Here is a 23,354-nt window from a genome sequence, read left to right on the forward strand (position 1 = left end):
TCATATTTGTGGTGGTTAGGAGTTGAAAGGTCCTGGTGCCCAACCAATCTTATCCAATATACATCAACTGGAGTTAAGAACGTAAGTCCAGAGTTGCTGTGTAGAGGAGATGGGCAGCATTGAGAATTAATAAATAAAATAAATAATAAGTAGTGCCCAACCCAATCAGACCTCGGACCCATCCAGTTCAGCAGTCTGTTATGACAGCGGTAAGCCAACCACACAACAAAGTCCACTTGCCTCCCAGGAGATGGCCTTCATAGGTAGTCACATGGCTATCAAGGCTAATAGCCATTGATCTCCATGACCTCCGTGAACTGGTCTGACCCTTTTTGGAATCTAGCAAAGCTGATGGCCTGGTGTTGCAATGGTTAGAATACAGTATTGCAAGCTAACTGCCGACTGCCAGCAGTTTGATCCTGACTGGCTCAAGACTGACTCAGCCTTCCATCTTTTCGAGGTCAGTAAAATGAAGACCCAGATTGTTGGGGGCAATAGGCTGACTCTGTAAATTGCTTAGAGAGGGCTATAAAGCTCTATGAAGCAATATATAAGTCTAAGACTTCTATTGCTGTTGATGACTAGGACCAGACTGCTTGGTAATGAACTCCAAAGTTTGTTTAGATGTGTAAAAAATTACTTTTATTTTGTCTGTGCTGATTTCTTCCAGCATTCAATGCTATTTGGTGACCTCTGGTTCTAGTATTTGGGGAATGAGAACGTAGCTACTTCTTGCCTACTTTATCCATACCATGCATAATTTTGTACAACACAATCATGTTCCTCCTTGTTCACTTCCTTTCTAGACTAAAAACCCCTAAGGATCATAACTTTCCTAATAAGGAAGGTGCTTAGCTGCTTCAACATTTTAGTTGCCCTCCCCTGAACTTTCTCTAGCTCCACTTTTTCCTTTGTGGGGTGTGGTCATCAGAACTACACACAATATGTGAGACGTGATTGCATTATTATTGATTCATATATGGGCATTATTATATTAGCATCTCATTTTTCAATGCACTCTTGTCATACCTAATTTTCTGCTAGCTTCCTGCCCCTCCCCCCTTTAAAAAAACAATGGATGCATTGTCAACACTTACATTAAACTCTTTATCATTACCATTGCGAGCTACGGTGGTACAGTGGTTAGAAAACAGGCTAATCCACCAGTCTCACTGGCTCAGCCTTCCATCCTCCCAAGGTGGGTAAAATAAGGATCCAGATTGTTACGGGCAATATGGTATATAAGTCTAACTGCTATTGCTATTACTTTTGCTCCAAGATCTCTTTCCTTGTTTGTTACTAGCAGCTTTGATTCCGTTAAATTGTATGAGTAGCAGTGGTGGGTTCCAGATCCCATTGCAACCCGTACAGGCGTACTTACTGCCTGCGATGCTCCAGCTGCTCGGCGGATCATCACGCAGGTGCTGTACACTTCATGGGCTTGTGCGTAAGCCCGATCTGCTCAAATGCAGGTCGGGCAGGTGGGTGGATCCTCCAGAGCACCGTACCGGAATGGTACCTAGTGCTCCCAGCAGGCACCGGTATGCCCGTACCGGGGCGTACTGGTCGTATCCCACCACTGATGAGTAGCTAGCATGTTTGAAATCTGTGTGCCTCACTGTCCCTCACATTGAATGACATCTGCCATGTTGATGCAAAGATCCCTTTGGACCTCTTCACAGACCCTGGTTGTTTTATAATACTCTGAATTACTTTGTATCATCGGCAAATGTGGCTACTCCACTAGTCCTACCCAATTTCAGATCCATTCCTAAATACGTTAAAAATAACCTGTCCCAGGAATGAACCCTGCTAGTTACATATATCCATTGTTAAAAAAAAAACCAGTCAATTTACTCAGTTAGTTGATGAAGCATAAATCATTGCTTGGCAGAGGTTTCTTAAGATCAATATTGTATTACAGGGGAAAGTATTTATTTGAATAATATGGTCCTGAATCATGAAAAAGGCATTGTCAATTAATTCAACAAAGTACTGGGCACTAATGAACCTTTGTGTATCATTACTTATGGTGAAGGGAGAGGAAACATCAGATTGAGTTGAGTTGCTTCTTTGGGGTAAAACACAGAAACAAGTCAAAAGATTGTCCCAAAGGAGATTTAATGATGGCTGACCCAACTGGAGTCATTAAAGGTGACAAACCATCTATTTATTTGTTCATCTTTGCATATAATTCGGGATCTCTTAAGATATGCAATACTAAGGCTGTACTTCACTGAAATCATTTTTTTAAAAAAAATTAATATCTCCTCATATATGGCTCTCTATTGATTATATGCATATTAATCTACTTCAGATTCTTTTAATCATCAGGAAAGCAAAACAGCTGATGTATACAGTATGCTCTAGAAGAGGGGTCGGCAATCTTAAACACTCAAAGGACCATTTGGATCCGTTTCCCACAGAAAAGAAAACACCAGGAGCCATGAAACCTGTGGTGTGTGGCCAACTCAACATCACTCCCACCCAGTCACATGACATCCCCCCCCCAGGCATGCCTACCCAGGTTTCAAGGCTCAGTGTATTCTGTGGGAATAGGGTCTCTCTCTCTCTCTTCTCTCCCCCTCCCTCTCATTTCTGTTTTTCTCTATTTTTTCCTCTCCCTTTCTCTCCTTCCTTCCTTCCTTCCTTCCTTCCTTCCTTCCTTCCTTCCTTCCTTCCTTTCTTTCTTTCTTTCTTTCCTCTTTCCCTCTTTCTTTCTCATTGAATACGATAGCAAATCCAAAATAAAGTTATTAATTGTAGGAAATTGCTTCTCGGTAATCTTTTCATAGTGAACTCTTAAGTTGATAGAAGCAGGCAAGATTGTACTAACAGCAATAGGATATATCTTTTGATTTCTTTTGAGTTTGAAAATATAATACGTTATCCAAAATTATAAATAATCTTATTTTCAGATGCATTTTTTTTTGCCATCTCTGTTATTTTCTCTAAAAAAAATCAGACTTCCTTCCAGTTTTCTTGGCAACAGATCTAGCTTGCCATTGCTTTCGTCATAGGTCAAAGAAAGTTTCTTTCTTTCTTTCTTTCTTTCTTTCTTTCTTTCTTTCTTTCTTTCTTTCTTTCTTTCTTTCTTTCTTTCTTTCTGTCTGTCTGTCTGTCTTTCTGTCTTTCTGTCTTTCTTTCAACTGGAGTTGAAAGCAAAGAGAAAGCAGTTTTTATGTTTGTGCATTAGAGTCCCTCCTCCTCCTCCTCCTCCATTTCCAGTGTGCTGAATAATCATTCCTCTGATACAGACATCTCCGAGCCAGGGCTCAAGTTTCTTACTCTAAATAGATGCCTTTAATTATACTGATGTTAATCAATAAACAAAGATGAGTGGCTAAAATCTCTTATGACTTCATCGCTTCCTGCTGTGCCATTCTTGGCTTGAATCACTTAAAATGCTGAGAAAGCAGTTGCTGGAGCAAAAACAGATGAGGAAATAAGTCTGTGCAGTCGTTGTCAATGGCTGCAAATAATCATGAGTAGGTGAAATAAGGAAATGTGTGTGGAAAAAAAAAATCCTCACCAATGCCTAACCGAGAATGTCCAACTAGAGACCTCTAAAGTCCTAGGGTTGGGGGTGTGGGGGTGTCTGGAATTGTATTTTCAGACTTGGAAGATTCTGTCGATGTTGTTGTTAGTTGTGAAGTCGTGTCTGACCCATCGCGACCCCATGGACAATGTTCCTCCAGGCCTTCTTGTCCTCTACCATCCTCTGGAGTCTACTTAGGCTCATGCCAACTGCTTCAGTGACTCCATCCAGCCACCTCATTCTCTGTCATCCTCTTCTCAATGTAGCTTTACAATAAAATAGTATTAGCTCATCTGGTTGTCATTCTTATATGATTTACCTGGTCAACATTAATAATTCAGGTCACAAAGTACAATCCTCCCCCTGCCTCCTATACAGCCCAAGAAACTTGGGAGTGTCTCTTCTGAGCTTCTTTCCTTGCCTGCCAGCCAGCTGTGGGCTATGCTGTCTCTTATCTGACCACTCCCTTGTCAGCTTCTTTGTTCAGTCTCTCAAGGTCTTTCCCATATACCATTGCATTTACTAAACACGATTAGTTACCCAAAGTCCACCTGAGGATAAATATCATGGCATTTAACCCAAGATAATTATCATGGCATTTTACTATTATTTATTTATTTATTTATTTATTTATTTATTTATTTATTTATTTATTTTCAGTATTTCTAGACCTCCCCCTCTCCCCAAAGGGACTCGGGGCGGTGTACAGGTGTGTCATTAAAACGAATACAAAAGACGAATATCCTATATCCTTAAAAACGAATTAAACCTCATACAACTGTACAAAACATAAAAATTAAAAATTAAATTAAAAACAACTAAAACTATACCCCTAGAAAATTTAAAAAATACAGGCTTGAGGAACTAAAATTGGGAATTAGGAATTAGGCCAGGCCAGCTAGATTGAACAGGTGGGTCTTTAGTTTCTTACAGAAGGAGCGGAGGTCGGTGATAGTCCTGATATCTGGGGGGAGGTCATTCCAAAGGGTCGGGCCCATCACAGAGAAGGCCCTACTCCTGGGAGTCGCCCGCTGGCATTGCCTAGTGGACGGCACCCGGAGAAGTCCCTCTCTGTGAGAGCGAATCGGCCGAAGGGATGTATGGGGCAGGATACGATCCCGCAAATTTAGCCCTAGCATCAGAGCAACATTGAGAATGGCTATAATGTAGTGGGGAGATGATATGCTCTGAAAATAAGCACAAGTGTTATACTGCTTCTCCAGAAGCATTGATAGGTAGGGCCGATTTTAATGGATCGTTTCCGGTCTGAAGATAATTTGGGTAATTTCCCCCCTTTCTCCAAATTAAGGTAAAGGTTCCCCTCGCACATATGTGCTAGTCGTTCCCGACTCTAGGGGGTGGTGCTCATCTCCGTTTCAAAGCAAAGAGCCAGCGCTGTCCGAAGATGTCTCCATGGTCATGTGACCAGCATGACTCAACGCCAAAGGCGCATGGAATACTGTTACTTTCCCACCAAAGGTGGTTCCTATTTTTCTACTTGCATTTTTTTTTTACATGCTTTCGAACTGATAGGTTGGCAGAAACTGGGACAAGTAACCGGAGCTCACTCCGCCATGCAGCGATAGGGATTCAAACCGACCATTCCGATCGACAAGCTCAGCATTTTCGCCACTGAGCCACCGCATCCCTCCAAATTAAAAGCTTGCTAACCTGCTCTGGCTGAATGTTACAAATGCTTTCTTCTCAAGTCCTGTCCTTCCTCTCTTTTGGTGTTGGCAGATGTGTTTGTGGAAGGAATAGAAGTGATAGAACATGTATCACAGCATCATGCAAATCCCGTGACTTTCCCCAGCCAATGTTGAGATACAAGTGGAAAGTGTTGGCATCCCTTTGTAAGAGTGACATCATTGTGCATATCCTTTCTTTCTCATTGTGGATATCTGCAGATGCTCATTTTCTTATGGTATTAATTGGATAAGACCAAGAGCTGTTTAGAACAGTGCCTGTGTTATCAGATTCCAAACACACTGCTTCAAAGAACCTCTTAAAAATGTAGCAAAGTATAAATATTTGAAACCCCCTGGAGCTGGCATATGTACTTTTTTTTTTTAATCAAGCCCCTTTGATCTGGAATCTATTTTCCCTCAAACACCACTCATTCAAGATTTTTTTTTTTAAATCCTGTAACACAGAAGGCCATGGTGAGGAAACTCAACCTTGGCTATCTTATGGTTGTTGGGTAAATGATGATTAGTTGATCTGCCCAACTCTAATATTTGTCTCTTCCTTTTCCTCCTCTCTTTCCTTCCATTATCCTGTTCTGTTTTGATGTCATTGCTGTTTTTCATTGGTGCTTCTCAAGCATTTCCAAACTGAGCTGAGCAGACGTCTTTGTGTATTCTGAGTTTAAAACAAGGTTAAACCTTGGTAACTTTTAATTAAAACATCAGTATGGGAAAAAAAAACAGAGTGATGTGGTAGTTCAGTAGTTAAGATGCTGGTTTTATTGGCTGGAAAAGCCAGCAGCCAGGGTTCAAGACCCAAGTTTCACGTGACTGGGTGAGCTTCCATCCTAGCTCCTGCCAACCTAGCAGTTCGAAAACATGCAAATGCAAGTAGATAAATAGGTACCACTTCAGTGGAAAAGTAACAGCTGTCCATTTGTGACATCATACTGGCCACATGACCACAGAAATCTCTTCGGACAGTGCTGGCTCAATGGCCTTGAAAAGGAGATGACTACTGTCCTCTAAAGTTGGCAACGACTAGCAGAATAAAATCCTCCCCTCTTTCCACTCTGTGAGAACTTTTGCCAGCTTTGGTCAGGATTTCGTTTCCTTGGAAGAAAAACACCAGAGGCCTATGATGTTACTGTGGTACATGATTTATTTAAACAAAAGGTACAACCTAAACATAATGCCCAAACCAAATTTTGTTCCGTGACAGTTTCCCTAAGCAGAATTCACAACTTTCATAATTTTTTTTTGTAGAATGCCAAATAGGCTGGAAATGAAATGAAGAACCTGAGATGTGTTTTGAAAATCTGCTTCCATCAAGCTGATGTGGAAACAAAGTGAGCACAGCAATAAATAAAATGAATGTAAGTTGTTTGATCTACGGTTTTCTTCAGGGAAATAAAATATCCAGAGAATGGAGAAAAAACTGGAAGAATACAGGCTAGCCCAAGGTGAAACTCCACCTATCCTGTTTTCCTAAACAATAAGACCTCCCTGGATAATAAGCCCAAGTGGGTTTTTGAGCACATGTGCTAAAATAAGCCCTCCCTGAAAATATTGCAACACAGCAGTAGCCAGGAGGTGACCACGCTCGCCGCCTCCTGCACCTCAAAAACAATAAGACCTCCCCAAAAATAAGGCCAAGTGCTTATTTCGGGTGTCAAAAGAAAATAAGTCTTATTTTAGGAGAAACACGGTATAGAATGGCATACAAATTAGTCCCCCATTTAAGCCCAAAATTTCTGTTGCCAAGTGATACAGTTGTTATAAGACTTATGCCCCATTTGACGATAGTCTCTAGGGATTCACAGTCCTCCAGCCATCATGGTTGTCTCAAAGGTGCTTTTTCAGGAGGCAACTGGACTTTCGTGGTTTTTTTCTTCTTTGAAGACATTTGCTTCTCATCCAAGAAGCTTCTTCAGTTCTGACAGGGTGGTGGGAAATGGAAGGATTTATATTCCCTGTAGACAGCTGGTCATTTGCATCCTTTTAGAGCAGGGGTGTCCAAACTTGCGAACTTTAAGATTTGTGGACTTCAACTCCCAGAATTCCCCAGCCAGCAGGAGTTGAAGTCCACAAGTCTTAAAGTTCCCAAGTTTGGACACCCCTGTTTTAGAGGGTCATTGAGGCCACTTGGAGGTTTCTCTGTGTCCTCAAGGTCGCCTGAGTGGCGCAAATGGTTCCTGTGGTCTGCAATTTCTTTTCCTCTGGAAAGCCATCCCTACTCCCACACCATTCCAAGGCTGTCCATCCCAAATTGTGTAGCTAAAAGTCTGTAGAGATTCTCAGTCATCCAGGTCAGGGTTGTCCCAAAGATTCTTTTTGCAGGACTTTTGTGGTTTTTTTCTTCTTTGAAGACATTTCGCTTCTCATCCAAGAAGCTTCTTCATCTCTGACAGGATAGTGGGTATAGGTTTTCAAAAATCCATCAAGCAGTGGTGTCCAAAACGTCTGTCTGCCTAATGCAGAGTTTATTTGGCTTTTATACGGTTTTAACAAGCAAAGCAAAGCAGGGGTAGCAACAGCATTGTTTTTGGTTTACTCCCTCATTTTTCCCTTGTGAATCTAGAAGGCGATCCCAGTCAAGGTTGAATCTCACATAACTCCCTGATACGGCCTGTCTCTGCTCAGGGAGATAATGGGCACAAAGATAACTGGCTACTTGAGATCATGGCTATAATGCGCATGTCTGTACGTAACCTTTCCTCTTTTCCCACGTCTGGTTCTGCTAATTAGGTGAGCTTGTAGGTATCCAAGATAACCAGCTACTGAGATCATGGTAGCTTCGTACGTGTGTCTTTACGTAAGGTTACCTCTCATCCCTTCAAGTGGGGAATGGAAGGATGACCTCCCGTTTGATGATCTTCCTTGGCACAGTTGTTAAGTGAGTCACTGCAATGGTAAAGACGATTGTTAAGTGAATCTGGCTTCCTCATTGACTTTGCTTGTCAGAAGGAGATTGCATGACCCCAGAACACTGGTCATAAATACAAGCCAGTTGCCAAGGGTTTGAATGTTGATCAATTTGACCATGGGGATTTTGCAACAGTTGTGCGAAAAACAGCCATGTCACTTTCTTCAGTGCCGTTGTAATTTCGAACGGTCACTAAATGAATGACTGCAAGTCTATAGCAGTGGATGCACAAATGTAAGTATGTAGGCTTGGTGTAAAATCTGTGTGTCTCTCCCAAGTCCAGTAAACCCACATGAGGACAGAGCAAAACTTGGTGTCATCTTCCCATTATTTTTTGGGTATTTGCCCCCAATAAGTGGAAGCACTTGTGAAGCTTGGCTGCTCTCAAAAAGTATAAAGAGGCTTGATTTAGTTAGTGCGTACCATGATGAGAGATCACTTGGATTGTAAGCTGGACTGGAAAGTGTTTTTTTTTTTCCAAAGAAAAAAAAATAGAAATAAGATTAAAGAATCCTTATTTACATGCCGGGGGTTCTGTTAATGTTGACTTCTTACGCATTTGTGCTAATGATGAATGCACATTTTTGAATGGATGAATGTTTTTAATTTCCTTGGTTGCTCCAAGGTTCTCCCTGTGTGTTGCAATTTGAAAATGTGATTACAAAATTGGAAAAACAGTCACCTTCCAAAGGTAACCCTCTGTAATCAATAAACCAATGCAAGGAATAACATAAGCAAGGGGTGGAGAAGGCTATTATGGTTCATTTATTCCTAAATGTTCTAGGCTTAATTCCTGTTCTTCTTCTCCTTCCCTTCCCTTCCCTTCCCCTTCCTTCCTTCCTTCCTTCCTTCCTTCCTTCCTTCCTTCCTTCCCTCCCTCCCTCCCCCCTCTTTCTTTCTTTCTTTCTTTCTTTCTTTCTTTCTTTCTTTCTTTCTTTCTTTCTTTCTTTCTTTCTTTCTTTCTTTCTCTGCCTGTCTATACTAGCTAAATAGCTCTATCTATCTATCTATCTATCTATCTATCTATCTATCTATCTATCTATCTATCTATCTATCATCTATCCATCCATCCATCCATCCATCCATCCATCCATCTATCTGTATACACACACAAGCATACATAGGCAGACATACATACGCACACACAAACACATTTCCAAAAACAATTTGAATAAGGTAGAATTAGCATCCTTGTAGGCTGAAAAGATCTGACATTATGTGGTCTGTGGACCTTTCCCCCCATTTTTGACAGTATTGGCAGCTGTAGTCGATATTTGGGTTGTTTTTGAATTCAGAGCAGCACTTCTCCTTCCACAGGTCCTCCTGTTTTCTTCTCTCTTCTTTCATATAGCCGTGTAGAAATACCAAAAGTTGACTAATTAATATATTCATCCAGGAACTGAGCTGATAAAGGGAGCTGTGCAGATAAGATTTCTATGGCCACAACAGGATAAAAGTCTCCATTAGGGTGGGACACAGCAACTTCTATTCCTGTTCAATGGTTTTTAACTTGGCCCTTTAGGAGGCTGGAGGTGGAAACACACAAAGAACAGTTGGGTAAGTCTGTTCTAGTGGGAAAAAAAGGAGTAGGGGTGGCATAGTGGTTTTCCAATATTTGAGGGGCTACAAGAAAGAAGAAGGGGGTCAGCCCATTTTCCAAAGCACGTGAAGGCAGGACAAGAAGCAATGGATGAAAACTATTGAAAGAGAGAATCAACCCAGAACTAAGGAACAATGACCGTAATCAGTGGAATGGCTTCCCTCCAGAATCACTGGAGGTTTGCAAGAAGAGATTGGATAACCATTTGTCTGAAATAGGGCAGTATTGGTGAACCTTTTCAGTACCAAGTGCCAAAACAGGAGCATGCGCATGGGCATGCATGCTGGAAACCGGAAGAGCACCTGCCCGGTGTGCATGCCAGGCAGCTGCTCTTCCAGTTTCCGGCATGTGTATGCACACTGGCTAGCTGGTTTTAGTGCATGCATGCATGCTCGAAACTGGAAGACCAGGTGGCCGGTGCGCACACTCCTGCTGAAATCAGAAGAGCAGCCGCCAAGCGCACACATGTGCACCGGGTAGCTGCTCTTCCAACTTCCGGTGCTCCTGCACACGTGAAGACATGCTGGCTGGTGCGCTGAAACCTGGAAGAGCAACGGGCAATGGCTCACCTGCCTGGAGAGATGGCTCTGTGTGCCACTTCTGGCACGCATGTTATAGGTTCGCCATCACGGGTATAGGATCACCTGGGAGTTGGAGTAGAAGACCTTCAAGGTCCCTTCCAACTCTTATTCTGTTATTCACCCTATCTAGAAAATAAAAGTCCAAGTAGGTCCACTCACTAAATTTAAGCACAATTTAGTCCTAACGAAGAGATTATTTTAATGTTCCTAGATATACGTAACCGTGTTTATTTACTCTCTCTTCCAGATGATACCAACACAGAGAGCGATGGACTCAGTTCCCTCCAGAGATTGCTTTCTTAGCAGAGTCTATTCTGATGGATCATAGGATTTCAAGGTGCCAAATTTATTTTTCTTCTTTCATGACTGGCTATTTGTTTGTGGAATAGATGTTTCTTCTATGTTTTGATTGACACCTTGGAAATGGTTTATGTGATTAATGAAATGTGTATTAAGAACCGTACAAATCCAGCAGGAGCAGAGACCTATTTTAGGGATTATTGCTTTTTCTTTGCCAATTTTCCTTTCTTTATCTTGGAATCTTTCTCATCGGGAGAATGGCATTAGATACTCCTGTGCTGAAAGAAGGAAGACGACTGCACCAATCATATGTGTGTATATTGTGGTTGGGTAAATTATTTTAGATTTTGTATTGTGGTGCCCTCTGAGCTTGCTTGTTTTGTTGCAGATGTTTCATTACCAAACTAGGTAATGTCATCAGTGTCAGTAGGTAGTAGGATTTGTTCTTATACTAGCTTTTAGTGGTCCCATCAATGTTATGATGGATCCTTGATTAGGCTGTTGTTTATGGTTTGATTGTTTGTCTGAGTTGATAGTTCCTGGATTGGGATTATTTTTTACTTGTCATGGTTGACTCATCCTTCCATCCTTCTGAGGTCAGTAAAATGAGGACCCAGATTATTGAGGGCAAGAGGCGAACTCTGTAAACCGCTTAGAGAGGGCTGTGAAGCGGTATATACATCTAAGTGCTGTTGCTATTGCTATTTCTTGATTGTTGGTCTAGTATTAATCTTGGTATTAATCCCAATTTATCTGGTTGTTGATGTCTGGTGAAGAAACATCCGGTTGGTCCTTCTGTTTCTTTTTTTGGCTTTTTGGTTGTCTCTTTTGAATGCTATGTAGATGTTGTTTTGCATTGTAAATGTCTGCCCCTGAGTTGTGGGTGGGGAAGGTGGGATAGATTTATTCCAAGGGGTTAACATTTAGCCTAGGAAATGTAAGCCTCAGTGAGGAAGATTAAGCAACAGTGTGCTATAGGCAGAATTTCAAGGCCCCCAGTGTTTGTTTTGTTGTGGTTGAACTATAATTAAGTATGAACTTAACTATAATTACATATAAGCTCTTATTTAAAATGAGCATTTGTATCTTCCTCCATGCTTTTTGGCTCAATAATGATTTTGTGGCCCACATCTGTTGCTATCTGAATGTGAACTGGGTCTTTATTTCTCCAATCTGCAAAACATATGTTTACACTTGAAACTCTCTGCTGGTTCAGGGGAAAAAAAAAAGAGTTGGCTATTTTTCCAGGCCTAATTTAACATCAGAGAGTGTGTGTTTAATGCTCCAAATTTAACAACTGGAAAATGAGAGAAGACGATAAATAAAAACACCACCAACAGTTGTGAGATTCATTTATGCTATTTCTGGAAAAAGATAGTCATTATGAATTGATAAGATGTCCCGGTTAAAATGCCTTTTTTTTTTATAAGAGCCATGACTTTATAGGGCATAGCATTTAGAAAGATCAATTTTTAAAATCTTATTTAAAGGTCTGTTGAGAATGAGAGGATCTGTTGCTCTGAAGCAGGCGGGTGCGTAGCACATTTCTAGACTTTGCTGTCAAGGATGATTTTTCTGGTTTTTGGTTTTTACTATTTTACTATTTCTTTGAGACCGTTCCTCCCCAGCTGGCAAAGCAAAGTTCTCAAAATGGGTCACAACTGATTTCAAATAGAATAAGACAGGCCAAGGATAGAAAAGAGCAGCAAAAATATATCCCAGCCTTTTCCTTCTGGATAATAAACCTTGGTCCCACGATAGGACACGTTTCAAAGAAAATATCCCGTGAACTAGATATGGCCACCAAAGGTCTGATTATCTGTGGATGAATGCTTTAGGATTGCTTTAACCCAACTCTGAATGTCAGAAATCCCAGTTATTTTATTTTTATTCATAAGAAAATTTAGGAATACTATTTGTGCAAACCAAACCAAATAAAAGCATTCTCATAGTGAAGGAAAATGTTGATCATTCCTGCCATCCAGGCTGCTTCTGCCTGGGGTAACTATTTTTGGACTTCTTAAATACCTTATACTACTCTCAACAGACTCAAGGAGTGTACATTAATTGCGTATTATTGTGAAAGAAAACCTAAAGTCATCCAGTGAGAGTTGTGGCTAAGTTGAAATTAAATCCAAGCTTCCCGGTGAAAGTCTCACGTAAACCCCTAATTGTGTATCGTAAATTGATTGGTTTGATTTGATCTGCGGCAGTCTTGCTTCCAGAAAGACTCCAAGTCATTTGCAGTACCACATAAATTAAAATATTATGCCATACATTTATTGTACATGTGTTGAATTTGATCTGGGCGCCACACAATGAATATACATGGACATTGTGATTTATGCCTCTTGGGTTATGGCTCAATGTACAAATTGTGTAAATTTTATTTAATTGGGTAAATTTGCCTAATTGTGGTACCAGTCAATGCACCACGATCATTAAACAAATCAAGATTTAATGTGATGGGTGAATGCAGTCATTGGTTTGAAACTCGGGCATATGGCTTGGTGGCATATCTAAGTGAAGCCCATTGCAGCTCAGAGCAGACATTTTGGTTAAATAATCCATAGCTTAGCCCACAAAAAAATACACCAGGGCAGCATCTGTTAATATTTAAGCTACTATAGAAAATTCCATCTCCCATTGTATTCATCACAAATCCTCCCTCCTGGATTTTAAACCAGATATAAATTTCAGTATAACCGCAGATATCCCCTCGTTGCATATATATACATCCATCCATCCATTCATCCATCCATCTATCCATCCATAGTGCACAGTGGTTAGAAGGCAGTATTGAAAGCTAACTCTGCCAATTGCCAGGAGTTCAATCCCATCTGGCTCAAGGTTGATTCATCCCTCCGAGGTCGGTAAAATGAGTACCCAGACTGTTGTGGGCAATAAACTGACTGTAAACTGCTTAGAGAGGGCTGTAAAGCAATATGAAGCAGTATATAACTCTTAAGTGTTACTGTCCTTCCTTCCTTCCTTCCTTCCTTTCTTCCATCCATCCATCCATCCATCCATCCATCCATCCATCCATCCATCCATCCATCCATGGTGCACAGTGGTTAGAAGGCAGTATTGAAAGCTAACTCTGCCCACTGCCAGGAATTCGATCCCGACTGGCTCAAAGTTGACTCAACTTTCCATCCTTCCGAGGTCGGTAAAATGAGGACCTGGATTGTTGGGGGCAATAGGCTGACTCTGTAAACCTCTTAAAGAGTGCTGGGAGCACTGTGAAATGGTATATAGGTCTTACTACTAGGGCTAGTACTGTGGCAAGCAGCATATTTGATTATATAAAAAGGGGATAGAAAGTTTTAAAAGAACTCTAGTGCAGAAGCTCTATTATCTGATTTGGTTCCCTGGGCTGTATTCAGGGCCACAATGGATCAGTGGCTAAAGATGTTGAGCTTGTTCAGCTGCAGATCTTACAGCTTGGGTTTGAGACCTGAGCTCTGTGCAACGAGTTGAGTTCCCATTATATTAAATTTCCCTGGATGTGAAAAGGAAGAAACATGTTTTAAATTGAGAGTAGTTCCCTGTAGCTTCCTGCCTCCTCTCACTTTGTCAGTGGGCCATTAAGGTGGCCAAGCCAGTCCCTTTACATAATAAAGAGTTCTCCCCTTCAGCTCCAGGGGGATGGGATTAAGGCATGATAATATTGACCCTTTACCTAACTCCTGCCCACCTAGTAATTCAAAAGAATACAAATGCAAGTAGATATTAGGTACCATTTCAATGGGATGATAACAGCATTGTGCATGCCTTGGTATGTAGCCAGGTTGACCACATGACCAAGGAAATTGTTTTCAGACAACACTGACTCCCTCTGCTAACAAATGGAGTTGAGCATCATGCCCTGAAGTCAGACACAACTCACAGGGGAACACTTTTATCTGTTTGCTGCATTATCCCAGTTCCTGTAGCTGATATCTGAGGCAGTGACTTCATTCTAACAACGGTAGAATCACCTCTTATTTATGCGAAAGGTTCACAGTTCAAGCTTCATTAGGACAATGTTGTAAAAACAAAAAATAAAACTGGGGAAGTCCCAGAGAGAGCACACAAAGCGGCGAAATGCTACCGGTTCGCCCAAACCGGTAGTAAAAAAAAAAATGCTTTTAAAAAGTTTTTTTTTTAAGTTCCGATGCCCAGCTAACCATCGGAACTTTTTTTAAAAAACTTTTTTAAAGCATTTTTAAACTATCAGTTCGGGCAAATAGGGAGTAAAAATATACTAAATAAAAAAGGTAAAAAAAAGATTCCATCGATCAGGTGGCACAGCTGTATCATCGGAACTTTAAAAAAAACTTTTTAAAAGCATTTTTTTTAGTAAACAAAATGCTTTAAAAAAGTAAAAAAAAAGTTCCAATGATCAGCTGTGTGACAATCAGCTCTGCCTCGTGATTTATATTCACTAGAAAGCAGGAAATCCTGCTTTCTAGCTAATCTAAATCGCACGACACAGCTGTTTCCCCCTCCTCACTGTTCTGTTCACCTTTGCAGACTCAGAAAGGGCTTCTTAGCCCCTGCATGCGTGTGCGAAGCAAACCGGTAGCAGACTTCAGAGCATTCCACCTCTGGAGCAGACAATTCTGAATTAGACCAGTAGTGCTTACTCAGTGGAGCTTCCTGTGCTTAATCAGGTTCAGTATTAAATATAATTAATGTATGTCTCTTAAGTAATTAAGAAATGTCTTTTCACAAATGATGAAATCTACACCTGCTGCTAAAAAAAACCCCTCAAAATAATTGGGCATTCCTTCCTCTAGAAATAGCAATTCTCCATAAGGAGTTTTTGCCAAATTAATCAATTTATTAATCAATGTTCAGATTACAGCTCAATCATGATTAATTGATCCATATTGCCTTAATCAAACTGTAATTCCTAATTATACACAAAATATAAGGATGGCTTGCATTACATCAAGCAGATTGAATACTTTTAAGAGTAGAGGGCTGGGATCTGTGTGTGTTTCCTTGTTCCTTTAAACATTTGAATAAATCTCATATGGCAGGAGGATAATTTTATTGTACTGTAAATTGCCAGATCTCATTTTCTGCTACTGGAAACTGCAAACTATATCACCACAATAAGTTTAGAAAAGTTTATATAAATATAATTTCAAGACCCATTTTTAAATAGATTCATGCAGGGCCAGGGAGAGCAGAATGTGTGTGTGTGTGTGAATACATATTAAAATGACATAGACTAGAAAGACTGTGGTTTTCCCCTTGCACATTTATACAATACAATAGTAGAGTTAGAAGGGACCTTGGAGGTCTTCTAGTCCAACCCCCTGCCTAGGCAGGAAACCCTATACCGGTTCAGACAAATGGCTATCCAACTTCTTCTTAAAGACTTCCAGTGTTGGGGCATTCACAACTTCTGGAGGCAACTTCTGTTCCACTGATTAATTGTTCTAACTGTCAGGAAGTTTCTCCTCACTTCTAAGTTGCTTCTCTCCTTGATTAGTTTCCACCCATTGCTTCTTGTTCTACCCTCAGGTGCATTGGAGAATAGCTTGACTCCCTCTTCTTTGTGGCAACCCCTGAGATATTGGAACACTGCTATAATGTCTCCCCTGGTTCTTCTTTCTCTTAAGCTAAACATACCCAGTTCCTGCAGCTGTTCTTCATATGTTTTAGTCTCCAGTCCCCTAATCATCTTTATTGCTCTTCTCTGCACTCTTTCTAGAGTCTCCACATCTTTTTTAATCATGGCGACCAGAACTGAATGTTTATTTTATGTTCATTTATTTAATTACATGTGCAATATGTATTACAATACTAGACAACATAGTATCAACAGTAGAGACCTTCAGGTTTCTAGGTTCTATTATATCTCAAGACCTAAAATGGACACCTAATATCAAAAACATCATCAGAAAAGCACAACAAAGATTGTTCTTTCTGCGCCAACTCAGGAAGCTCAAACTGCCCAAGGAGCTGCCAATTCAGTTCTGCAGAGGAATTATTGAGTCTGTCATCTGCACCTCTATAACTGTCTGGTTTGGTTCTGCAACCCAACAAGACAAACGTAGACTTCAACGGATAATTAGAACTGCAGAAAAAACAATGGCTACCAACCTGCCTTTCATTGAGTACCTGTACAATGCACGAGTCAAAAAGGGGGCTGTGAAAATATCTACAGATTCCTCACATCCTGGACATAACCTGTTTCAACTTCTACCCTCAAAACGATGCTATAGAGCACTGCACACCAGAACAACTAGAGACAAGGACAGTTTTTTCCCAAATGCCATCACTCTGCTTAACAACTAATTCCCACAAAACTGTCAATAATTTACTAAGAATGTATTACTATGATTCTTCTCTTCCTTACTAGTATCTATCTCTCCCCACTTATGACTATAACCATGTTGCTTGTATCTTTCAATTTATATTGTTTTTATTTGTTTCCTAGTACAATGTGTTAGCCTATTAGTAACCTTGACTATCACTAAGTGTTGTATCTTTTTATTCTTGATGTATGTATCTTATTCTCCTTATGTACACTGAGAGCCTATGCAGCAAAGACAAATTCCTTGTGTGTCCAATCACACTTTGGCCAATAAAGAATTTTATTCTAATATGAAAACGCAAGCGTGCTAGATTCTCAGTCTTTTATCAAGTGACTTGCTCAACTGTAAGAGATGTAGGATTCCAAACATTCAAGAGAAGAATACTCAAGTTGTCAGTAGAAGAACTGCAACCTGTTTGCTCAGCCTCAAAGGTGAATCTGAGCCAGGACATATCATCAGAAAGCTTTCTTCTATCGCAACTTCCTGGATAACTCACTGTAACTGGAAGAGCGCCCCATGTGATTTACAACTCAAAGCAATCACAAGCCCAAAGGTGTTTTGTCTGTGATACAACTACTTGAATAAGTCTTCGGCACTCCTTCCCCCCCCTCTCCTTTCCCTCATCCACAAAGCAAATACTTCATCCATCACTTCCTGCATTGCAACTTATCACAGCAGGCTTTCCACACCTGTGGTTTAAAATGCGAATTCATAGCATTGACCACTGAGGTTTTGTAAGCCATCAGTGCTGTTGCAATTTTGAACGGTCACTAAATGAAATGTTGCAAGTTGAAGACTACCTGTATTTCACTGTAGGGGAGAAAAGGCCGAGGGCAAAGGCTAGGGCCATGATGGCAAACCTATGGCACACATGCCAGAGATGGCATGCAGAGCTCTATCTGTGGGCATACTTGCCATCACCATCTGCTCTTCCAGGTTCCGTCGTGTGGATCCACACTGGACAGTGGCCCTCTTCTGGGTTCTGATGCTCCGGCATGCATGAACTCCAGTTTCGGCACTTAGTACCGAAAATGTTAGCTGTCACTGGGCTAGGGGATCATGGAGAGAAATCTAGTCTAGTGAAGAGAAGGACCAGGGGAGACATGAGAGCAGTGTTCCAATATTTGAGGGGCTGCCACAGAGAGGAAGGGGTCAAGCTATTTTCCAGGCACCTGAAGGCCAGGCAAGGAATAATGGATGGAAACTGATCAAGGAGAGATTCAACCGGGAAATAAGGAGGAATTTTCTGACACTGAGAACAATCAACCCATGGAACAGAAGTTGCCTTCGGAAGTTGTGGGAGCTGGAGGCTTTCAAGAAGAGACTGGACTGCCATCTGTCAGGAATGGTGTAGGGTCCCCTGCTTGGGGGGGTAGGACTAGATGACCTACACGGTCCCTTCCAACTCTGTAAATCTAATCTAATCTAATCTGTGTTGAAATGCTCTGGGCAAATTCCTTATCCCATCCATGCTCCCTAATCTTGTCTTTCTTCCTCTTCTTGAGATGCTAATAGCAAACACTTATCAGGAACATGAAGGTTTTAGAACAAATGACCCAGAGTAAGAGCAGAGTCTCATATTTCAAGATTTCTGAGGGTTTTTTTTTAATGCTTATGTATGCAAACAATGACAATCCTGTCAATGCTAAGAAGATTTTGGAAGTGCTGCACTGAAAGCTGCTTTGAGAATATTCAAAGCAAGCCTCTATCTGGGAAGGGGAAAAATATCCTGTCTTGCACTGTTTTTCTTCAAGTTGATCCCACCCAATCAAGGATCGATCGATCACAGAGGCAGGCTCTGTGTTGGTCTCACGTGTTTGTGCAGACGACTAGCAAGCCCCATTAGACGGCGGTCAGTCTTAAGATTTTTTTTTAATTCAGTGATTAATGGGTACTCTGCAATATACAAGGATTTCCTTTGTTCTCATCCATTGTTTTTTCATGCGTCTTCTCTGCCCTTCCTCTACTCACTCTGAATTATCAGATAACTGGAGCTGTTCTGACTTAAACCATGCTGAATAATATAAAGAGTCTTAGGGGGATTTTTAGCGTTAATTTGAGAGGGGGAGACAGGGGGGATCATTCCCACCTTTCTGTGTCTTTGATCATTTGACCTTTTTACTGATGCATAGATGTGCTTTGATGCAACAGTGCAGGCTTCTTCCCCCCGTAAAGATCCTTTTGCATGGTTCTTTGCTGATGCCCATGGAGTGTGTCATGAACACAGGTGAAATGCCACACAAAAAGAATCTTGAGGATATCATATATACACAATTGCATTGGTATAGATTTTTGAACAGGAATGTGTTGTTGTTTTTTCCCGGTGCAGATTTTTCTCTTTATAGAACAGGGATGTTAAACTCGATTTCTTTGAGCGTCGCATCAGGATTATGTTTGGCCTCAGGGGGTAGTGGTGGCCAGGGGGCATGGCCAGCCTGATATCACTTGTGTCAGGGATACCCGTGGTGGCCAAAGCACTCTGCTAGCAAAAACAGGCTCCTGAGTTCTGTTTTCGGCTGCAACGGCTTCCTGCAACCCCCTGCCAGCAAAAATGGAGCTTGGTGCGCACGGCCCTCATGAGCTCCATTTTTGCTGGAAGAGGCACCACCGGCCGATCCTTTGCTGTTTTCAGGGTGGCCTCACAGGCCAAATCTAAGCATCCTGTATTCTGGATCTGGCCCCTAGGTCTTGAGTCTGACACCTCTGTTATAGAGGAAAACAAGAAATTGCCTGTCACAAAGAAGAGGGGATCAACTTATTCTCCAGAGCACCTGAAGATGGGGCAAGAGTTTCTGTCTGAGCAGGAGATTGGACTAGAAGACCTCCAAGGTCCCTTCCAACTCTGTTATTCTGTTATTTAGACTCTTGTAATATATTACATGCCCAAGAGTGGAAGTCATGCTATGATATAACATAACATCTGTATCCATGTGGTCTGAGAGCTTAAGACAAGGTGGACTCATTATACCAATTCAGTGAACTTCTGGATGGCAATTCCTGCTCACTCAATGCTAGGACCTGGATGTAAACATTCATGAACTCAATTCCTGGGTTTGAACTCCTTGGAATAACATCAGGCTACCTGTGTCTGAAGAGTCCCAATAAAGGATGAAACTGGTCATGCAATGCCTCCTGGTGATCTATTCTGCATGATAAATCTGACTTTAATCTGACTTTAATCTTTAGGAGGCATCAGAGCAACTATCATAAGAGCTTATTTAGATCTGTTCAGAGGTGGGATTCAGCCAGTTCGCACTATTTCGGGAGAACTGGTTGTTAACTTTCTGAGCAGTTTGGTGAACTGGTTGTTGGAAAAAACCATTAGGGCAGAGAACCGGTTGTTAAATTGTTTGAATCCCACCACTGGATATGTTCTACCCTTTAAAGGTTGCACACCAGCATAGAAGCAGGAAAGGCCACCTTGCACCATGAGATGAGTGGCATATAAATTTGATAAATAGGTGCATTAGAGAGGTATCCGATCTACTATGAACCATGGTAGTGTTGGCAGCCATGGTTGGCAGCTTTGGCATTGGTAGTCTTATTTAAATGTCTACCAAAAAAATTCTTGGCTTTTTCCATTGTATTCAGAACAAAGGGAATATCCAAGTGTTACCAGAAACGGATACCTCCTTAGTAATCACTGATGGTCTGGCATGTATGTCAGCAAATTTCCTTGAGTTTGTCTTCAAGACCAGAGGGACATGGAAGGCAGCCATCCGCTGAAATTATAAAGGACTGAAAAGTGAGATATTTTGGCATGATTTTTTTTTTCCAAGGGGGGAGGAATGTAGAGATTTGAATTGGCCACTTGACACATGCTTTCATGATCACTGGTGTAGTTTGTTCTAGCTATGATATGAAAATAAGGATGGGGAATGAACCTTGATAATTCCCAGTTTCCCTAATCAGATTATTTCATCACTGTAATAAGATCTGACAGACAGAAGGTAGAATATCTACTCAGTTCTATTCAGAAGGACTGACATTGAGGGGACATGAACATCTTCACTGGCTTACTGCTGTAGGATCAAATCATTCTTTCTGGTCGTCAGGGTGAGGAGAGCACTAGGAAAAAAATAGGAACACTTCTAAAAATATCAGTGATTTTATGTTACTACTAGTGCTGATAACCTGGCATTGCCTGGGTATTTATTTATAGGGGGAAAATGTCCAAAGACCAAACATAATTTCTAATGTTGGATTTCCCCCCTTACCAGAGGGAGGCCCATTGCGGAGTACTGTGAAGCCATTACCATGGCAACTCCACTGTGCTGTACAGTAGAAGCCATTTTACGGCAGTACAATAGAAGCCATTTTAAGGCATCAGGCTGCATCATAACAGAAAACACACCCTGAGGGGTGTTAGGGGTGCCTTACCCCCACAGTATTTGTTTCCAGAGAGTAAGTCATCTGTGTACCAAATTTGGTTGAAATTGGTCGAGACATTCTAGAGTTATGCTGGAACAAACACACACACATATACACACACACACAGTCATTTTATTGATAGATAGATGTTGGTGGAGATAGATGGATGGATGGAGGGAGGGAGGGAGGGAGGGAGGGGGAGGGAGGGAGGGAGGGAGGGAGGGAGGGAGAGAGAGAGAGAGAGAGAGAGAGAGAGAGAGAGAGAGAGAGAGAGAGAGAGAGAGAGAGAGTGAGTCATGTTCAGACATGTCCAGTTCTCAGAGACTAAAGTCCCTTCAGTTTACCGATCTCTTGGACAAGAAGAGAATTTCCCTTGCATTTGTTTTTTTAAAAAACTGTTCTTAGTGCAAAGTTTTTGGGTGAAGATCTTGCATTAATTTGATGACTAGGTGACCAAAGGTATGAATTTTCTATCTTTCATCACAGAATTTCCAGTGCTCTGATGCTTTGTTGGCTTCTTTCTGTCCCCAAGCAAGACATCGATAGGGCATTTTTCTTCTAGGCTCTATTAATTTGGGAAATGTTAGCAGCCAGTGTGCCATTAAAGGGATAAAGAAATACCGTAGGCTAGAGAAAAAAAAATCATCAATAGAATATAGAACATGGAATAAAAAGGATTAGAAGAGTCCTTGGAGATCTTCTAGTTCAACCTCCTGCTCGCTCTATCTATCTATCTATCTATCTATCTATCTATCTATCTATCTATCTATCTATCTATCTATCTATCTATCAATGTATGTATCTATCTATCTATCATCAGTTTGTTTGTCCTTGAATTATAGCTACTGAATTCGGGGTTCTGGTTGTTCCGGCTTCTACTTGTTGTCCTGGTACTTGCTATCACATTGCAAGAGCTGCATCGGTATTGTATACAGGCATCATGTTTTATATTATTGCACATAAACAATTTTCTTCTATCAATAAATCCTGCTAAATTATTTACTTCTGTTCTGGTTAGATCGCTGCAAACTCTAACCCTTCCAACAATATTGTATAAATCCATGATGGTGAACCTAAGGCACGCATGCCAGAGGTGGCATGCTGAGCCCTCTCTGTGGGCATGTGTGCCATTGCCAGCTGCTCTTCTGGTATGCAGCGTGCATGCTGATCTTCACGTGTGCCAGAACCCTGGAAACTGGAAGACCAGCTGGGTGGTGCGCATGCACGCACCAGCCAACTGGTCTTCCAGTTTCCAGGGGCCCGGCGCATGCGCAGACCAGATGGCCAGCGCACATGTGCACCCTGGAAACTTGAATACCAGGTGGCCGGTGCATGCATGCACACCAGACAGCTGGGGTTCAGGTTTCTGGGGCTCCTGCATGTGTGCACACACATTCTGGTTTAGGCAGAAAGGTTTGCCATCACTGGTATAAACTGACAACAATAGGAAGGGAATTGTTTGGTAGTTTTCTGAGGATACGGTAGAAAAACAGAGCTCTGTTTTATAAGCTCTAATCCAACTGTAGTTGTCAAAAGAGAGTTGGTTGGTATTTGGTTTGCTTCACTTTGGATCAGCTCACCTGAAGAGTGTCAGAAAGAGACGATGAACACGGAAGGCACCCTGGCTGCATCAATGTAAGCATTCCAATTTATTCAAACCAGAGAGGTGGCAGAGAACTTTGTGTGAGCTTATTATGGAAATAAACAAACAAGAAAAAAAAAAGAAAGATAAAAAGGAAAAGAGCAGATGGAAGAATAGCTATCCACAGATGTGGAGATGGAGCGAACAGTCGGGGCAAAATAGAAATTGCAATGCAAGCCTGACCATGTGAAAGGAGCTAGGAAGAAGGTTGGAAGAGAGGAGGGGGTCAGTTCCTCAGAGCTCCCATTTCCTTCCCCTTTGATCATAACAAACAGGCAACAGATTGAGAATATAATTTAGAAGGGAATACAAATGAGGCAAAGCATTTACAAAACCTCTAAAGGAAGGGGGAGATTTGTTCTCTGTTCCTCTGGAGAATAGGAGTAAGTATTTACTG

General features: G+C 41.4%; 1 long non-coding RNA gene across 4 annotated transcripts in view; it reads left to right on the forward strand.

The window, feature by feature from the left end:
- The window catches only part of LOC309398191, a 188,813-nt gene that overhangs the window by 14,118 nt on the left and 151,341 nt on the right, over nucleotides 1-23,354 (forward strand). For all 4 annotated transcript variants that reach the window (XR_014176363.1, XR_014176364.1, XR_014176365.1 and 1 more), the window contains 2 exons: nucleotides 6,490-6,599; nucleotides 10,578-10,667. This is a non-coding gene — a long non-coding RNA (uncharacterized lncRNA). The remainder of the gene's footprint in view (nucleotides 1-6,489; nucleotides 6,600-10,577; nucleotides 10,668-23,354) is intronic.

The sequence above is a fragment of the Natrix helvetica genome, assembly GCF_964273705.1.
Source record: "Natrix helvetica genome assembly, chromosome: 12".
Taxonomy (NCBI): Eukaryota; Metazoa; Chordata; class Lepidosauria; order Squamata; family Natricidae; genus Natrix; species Natrix helvetica.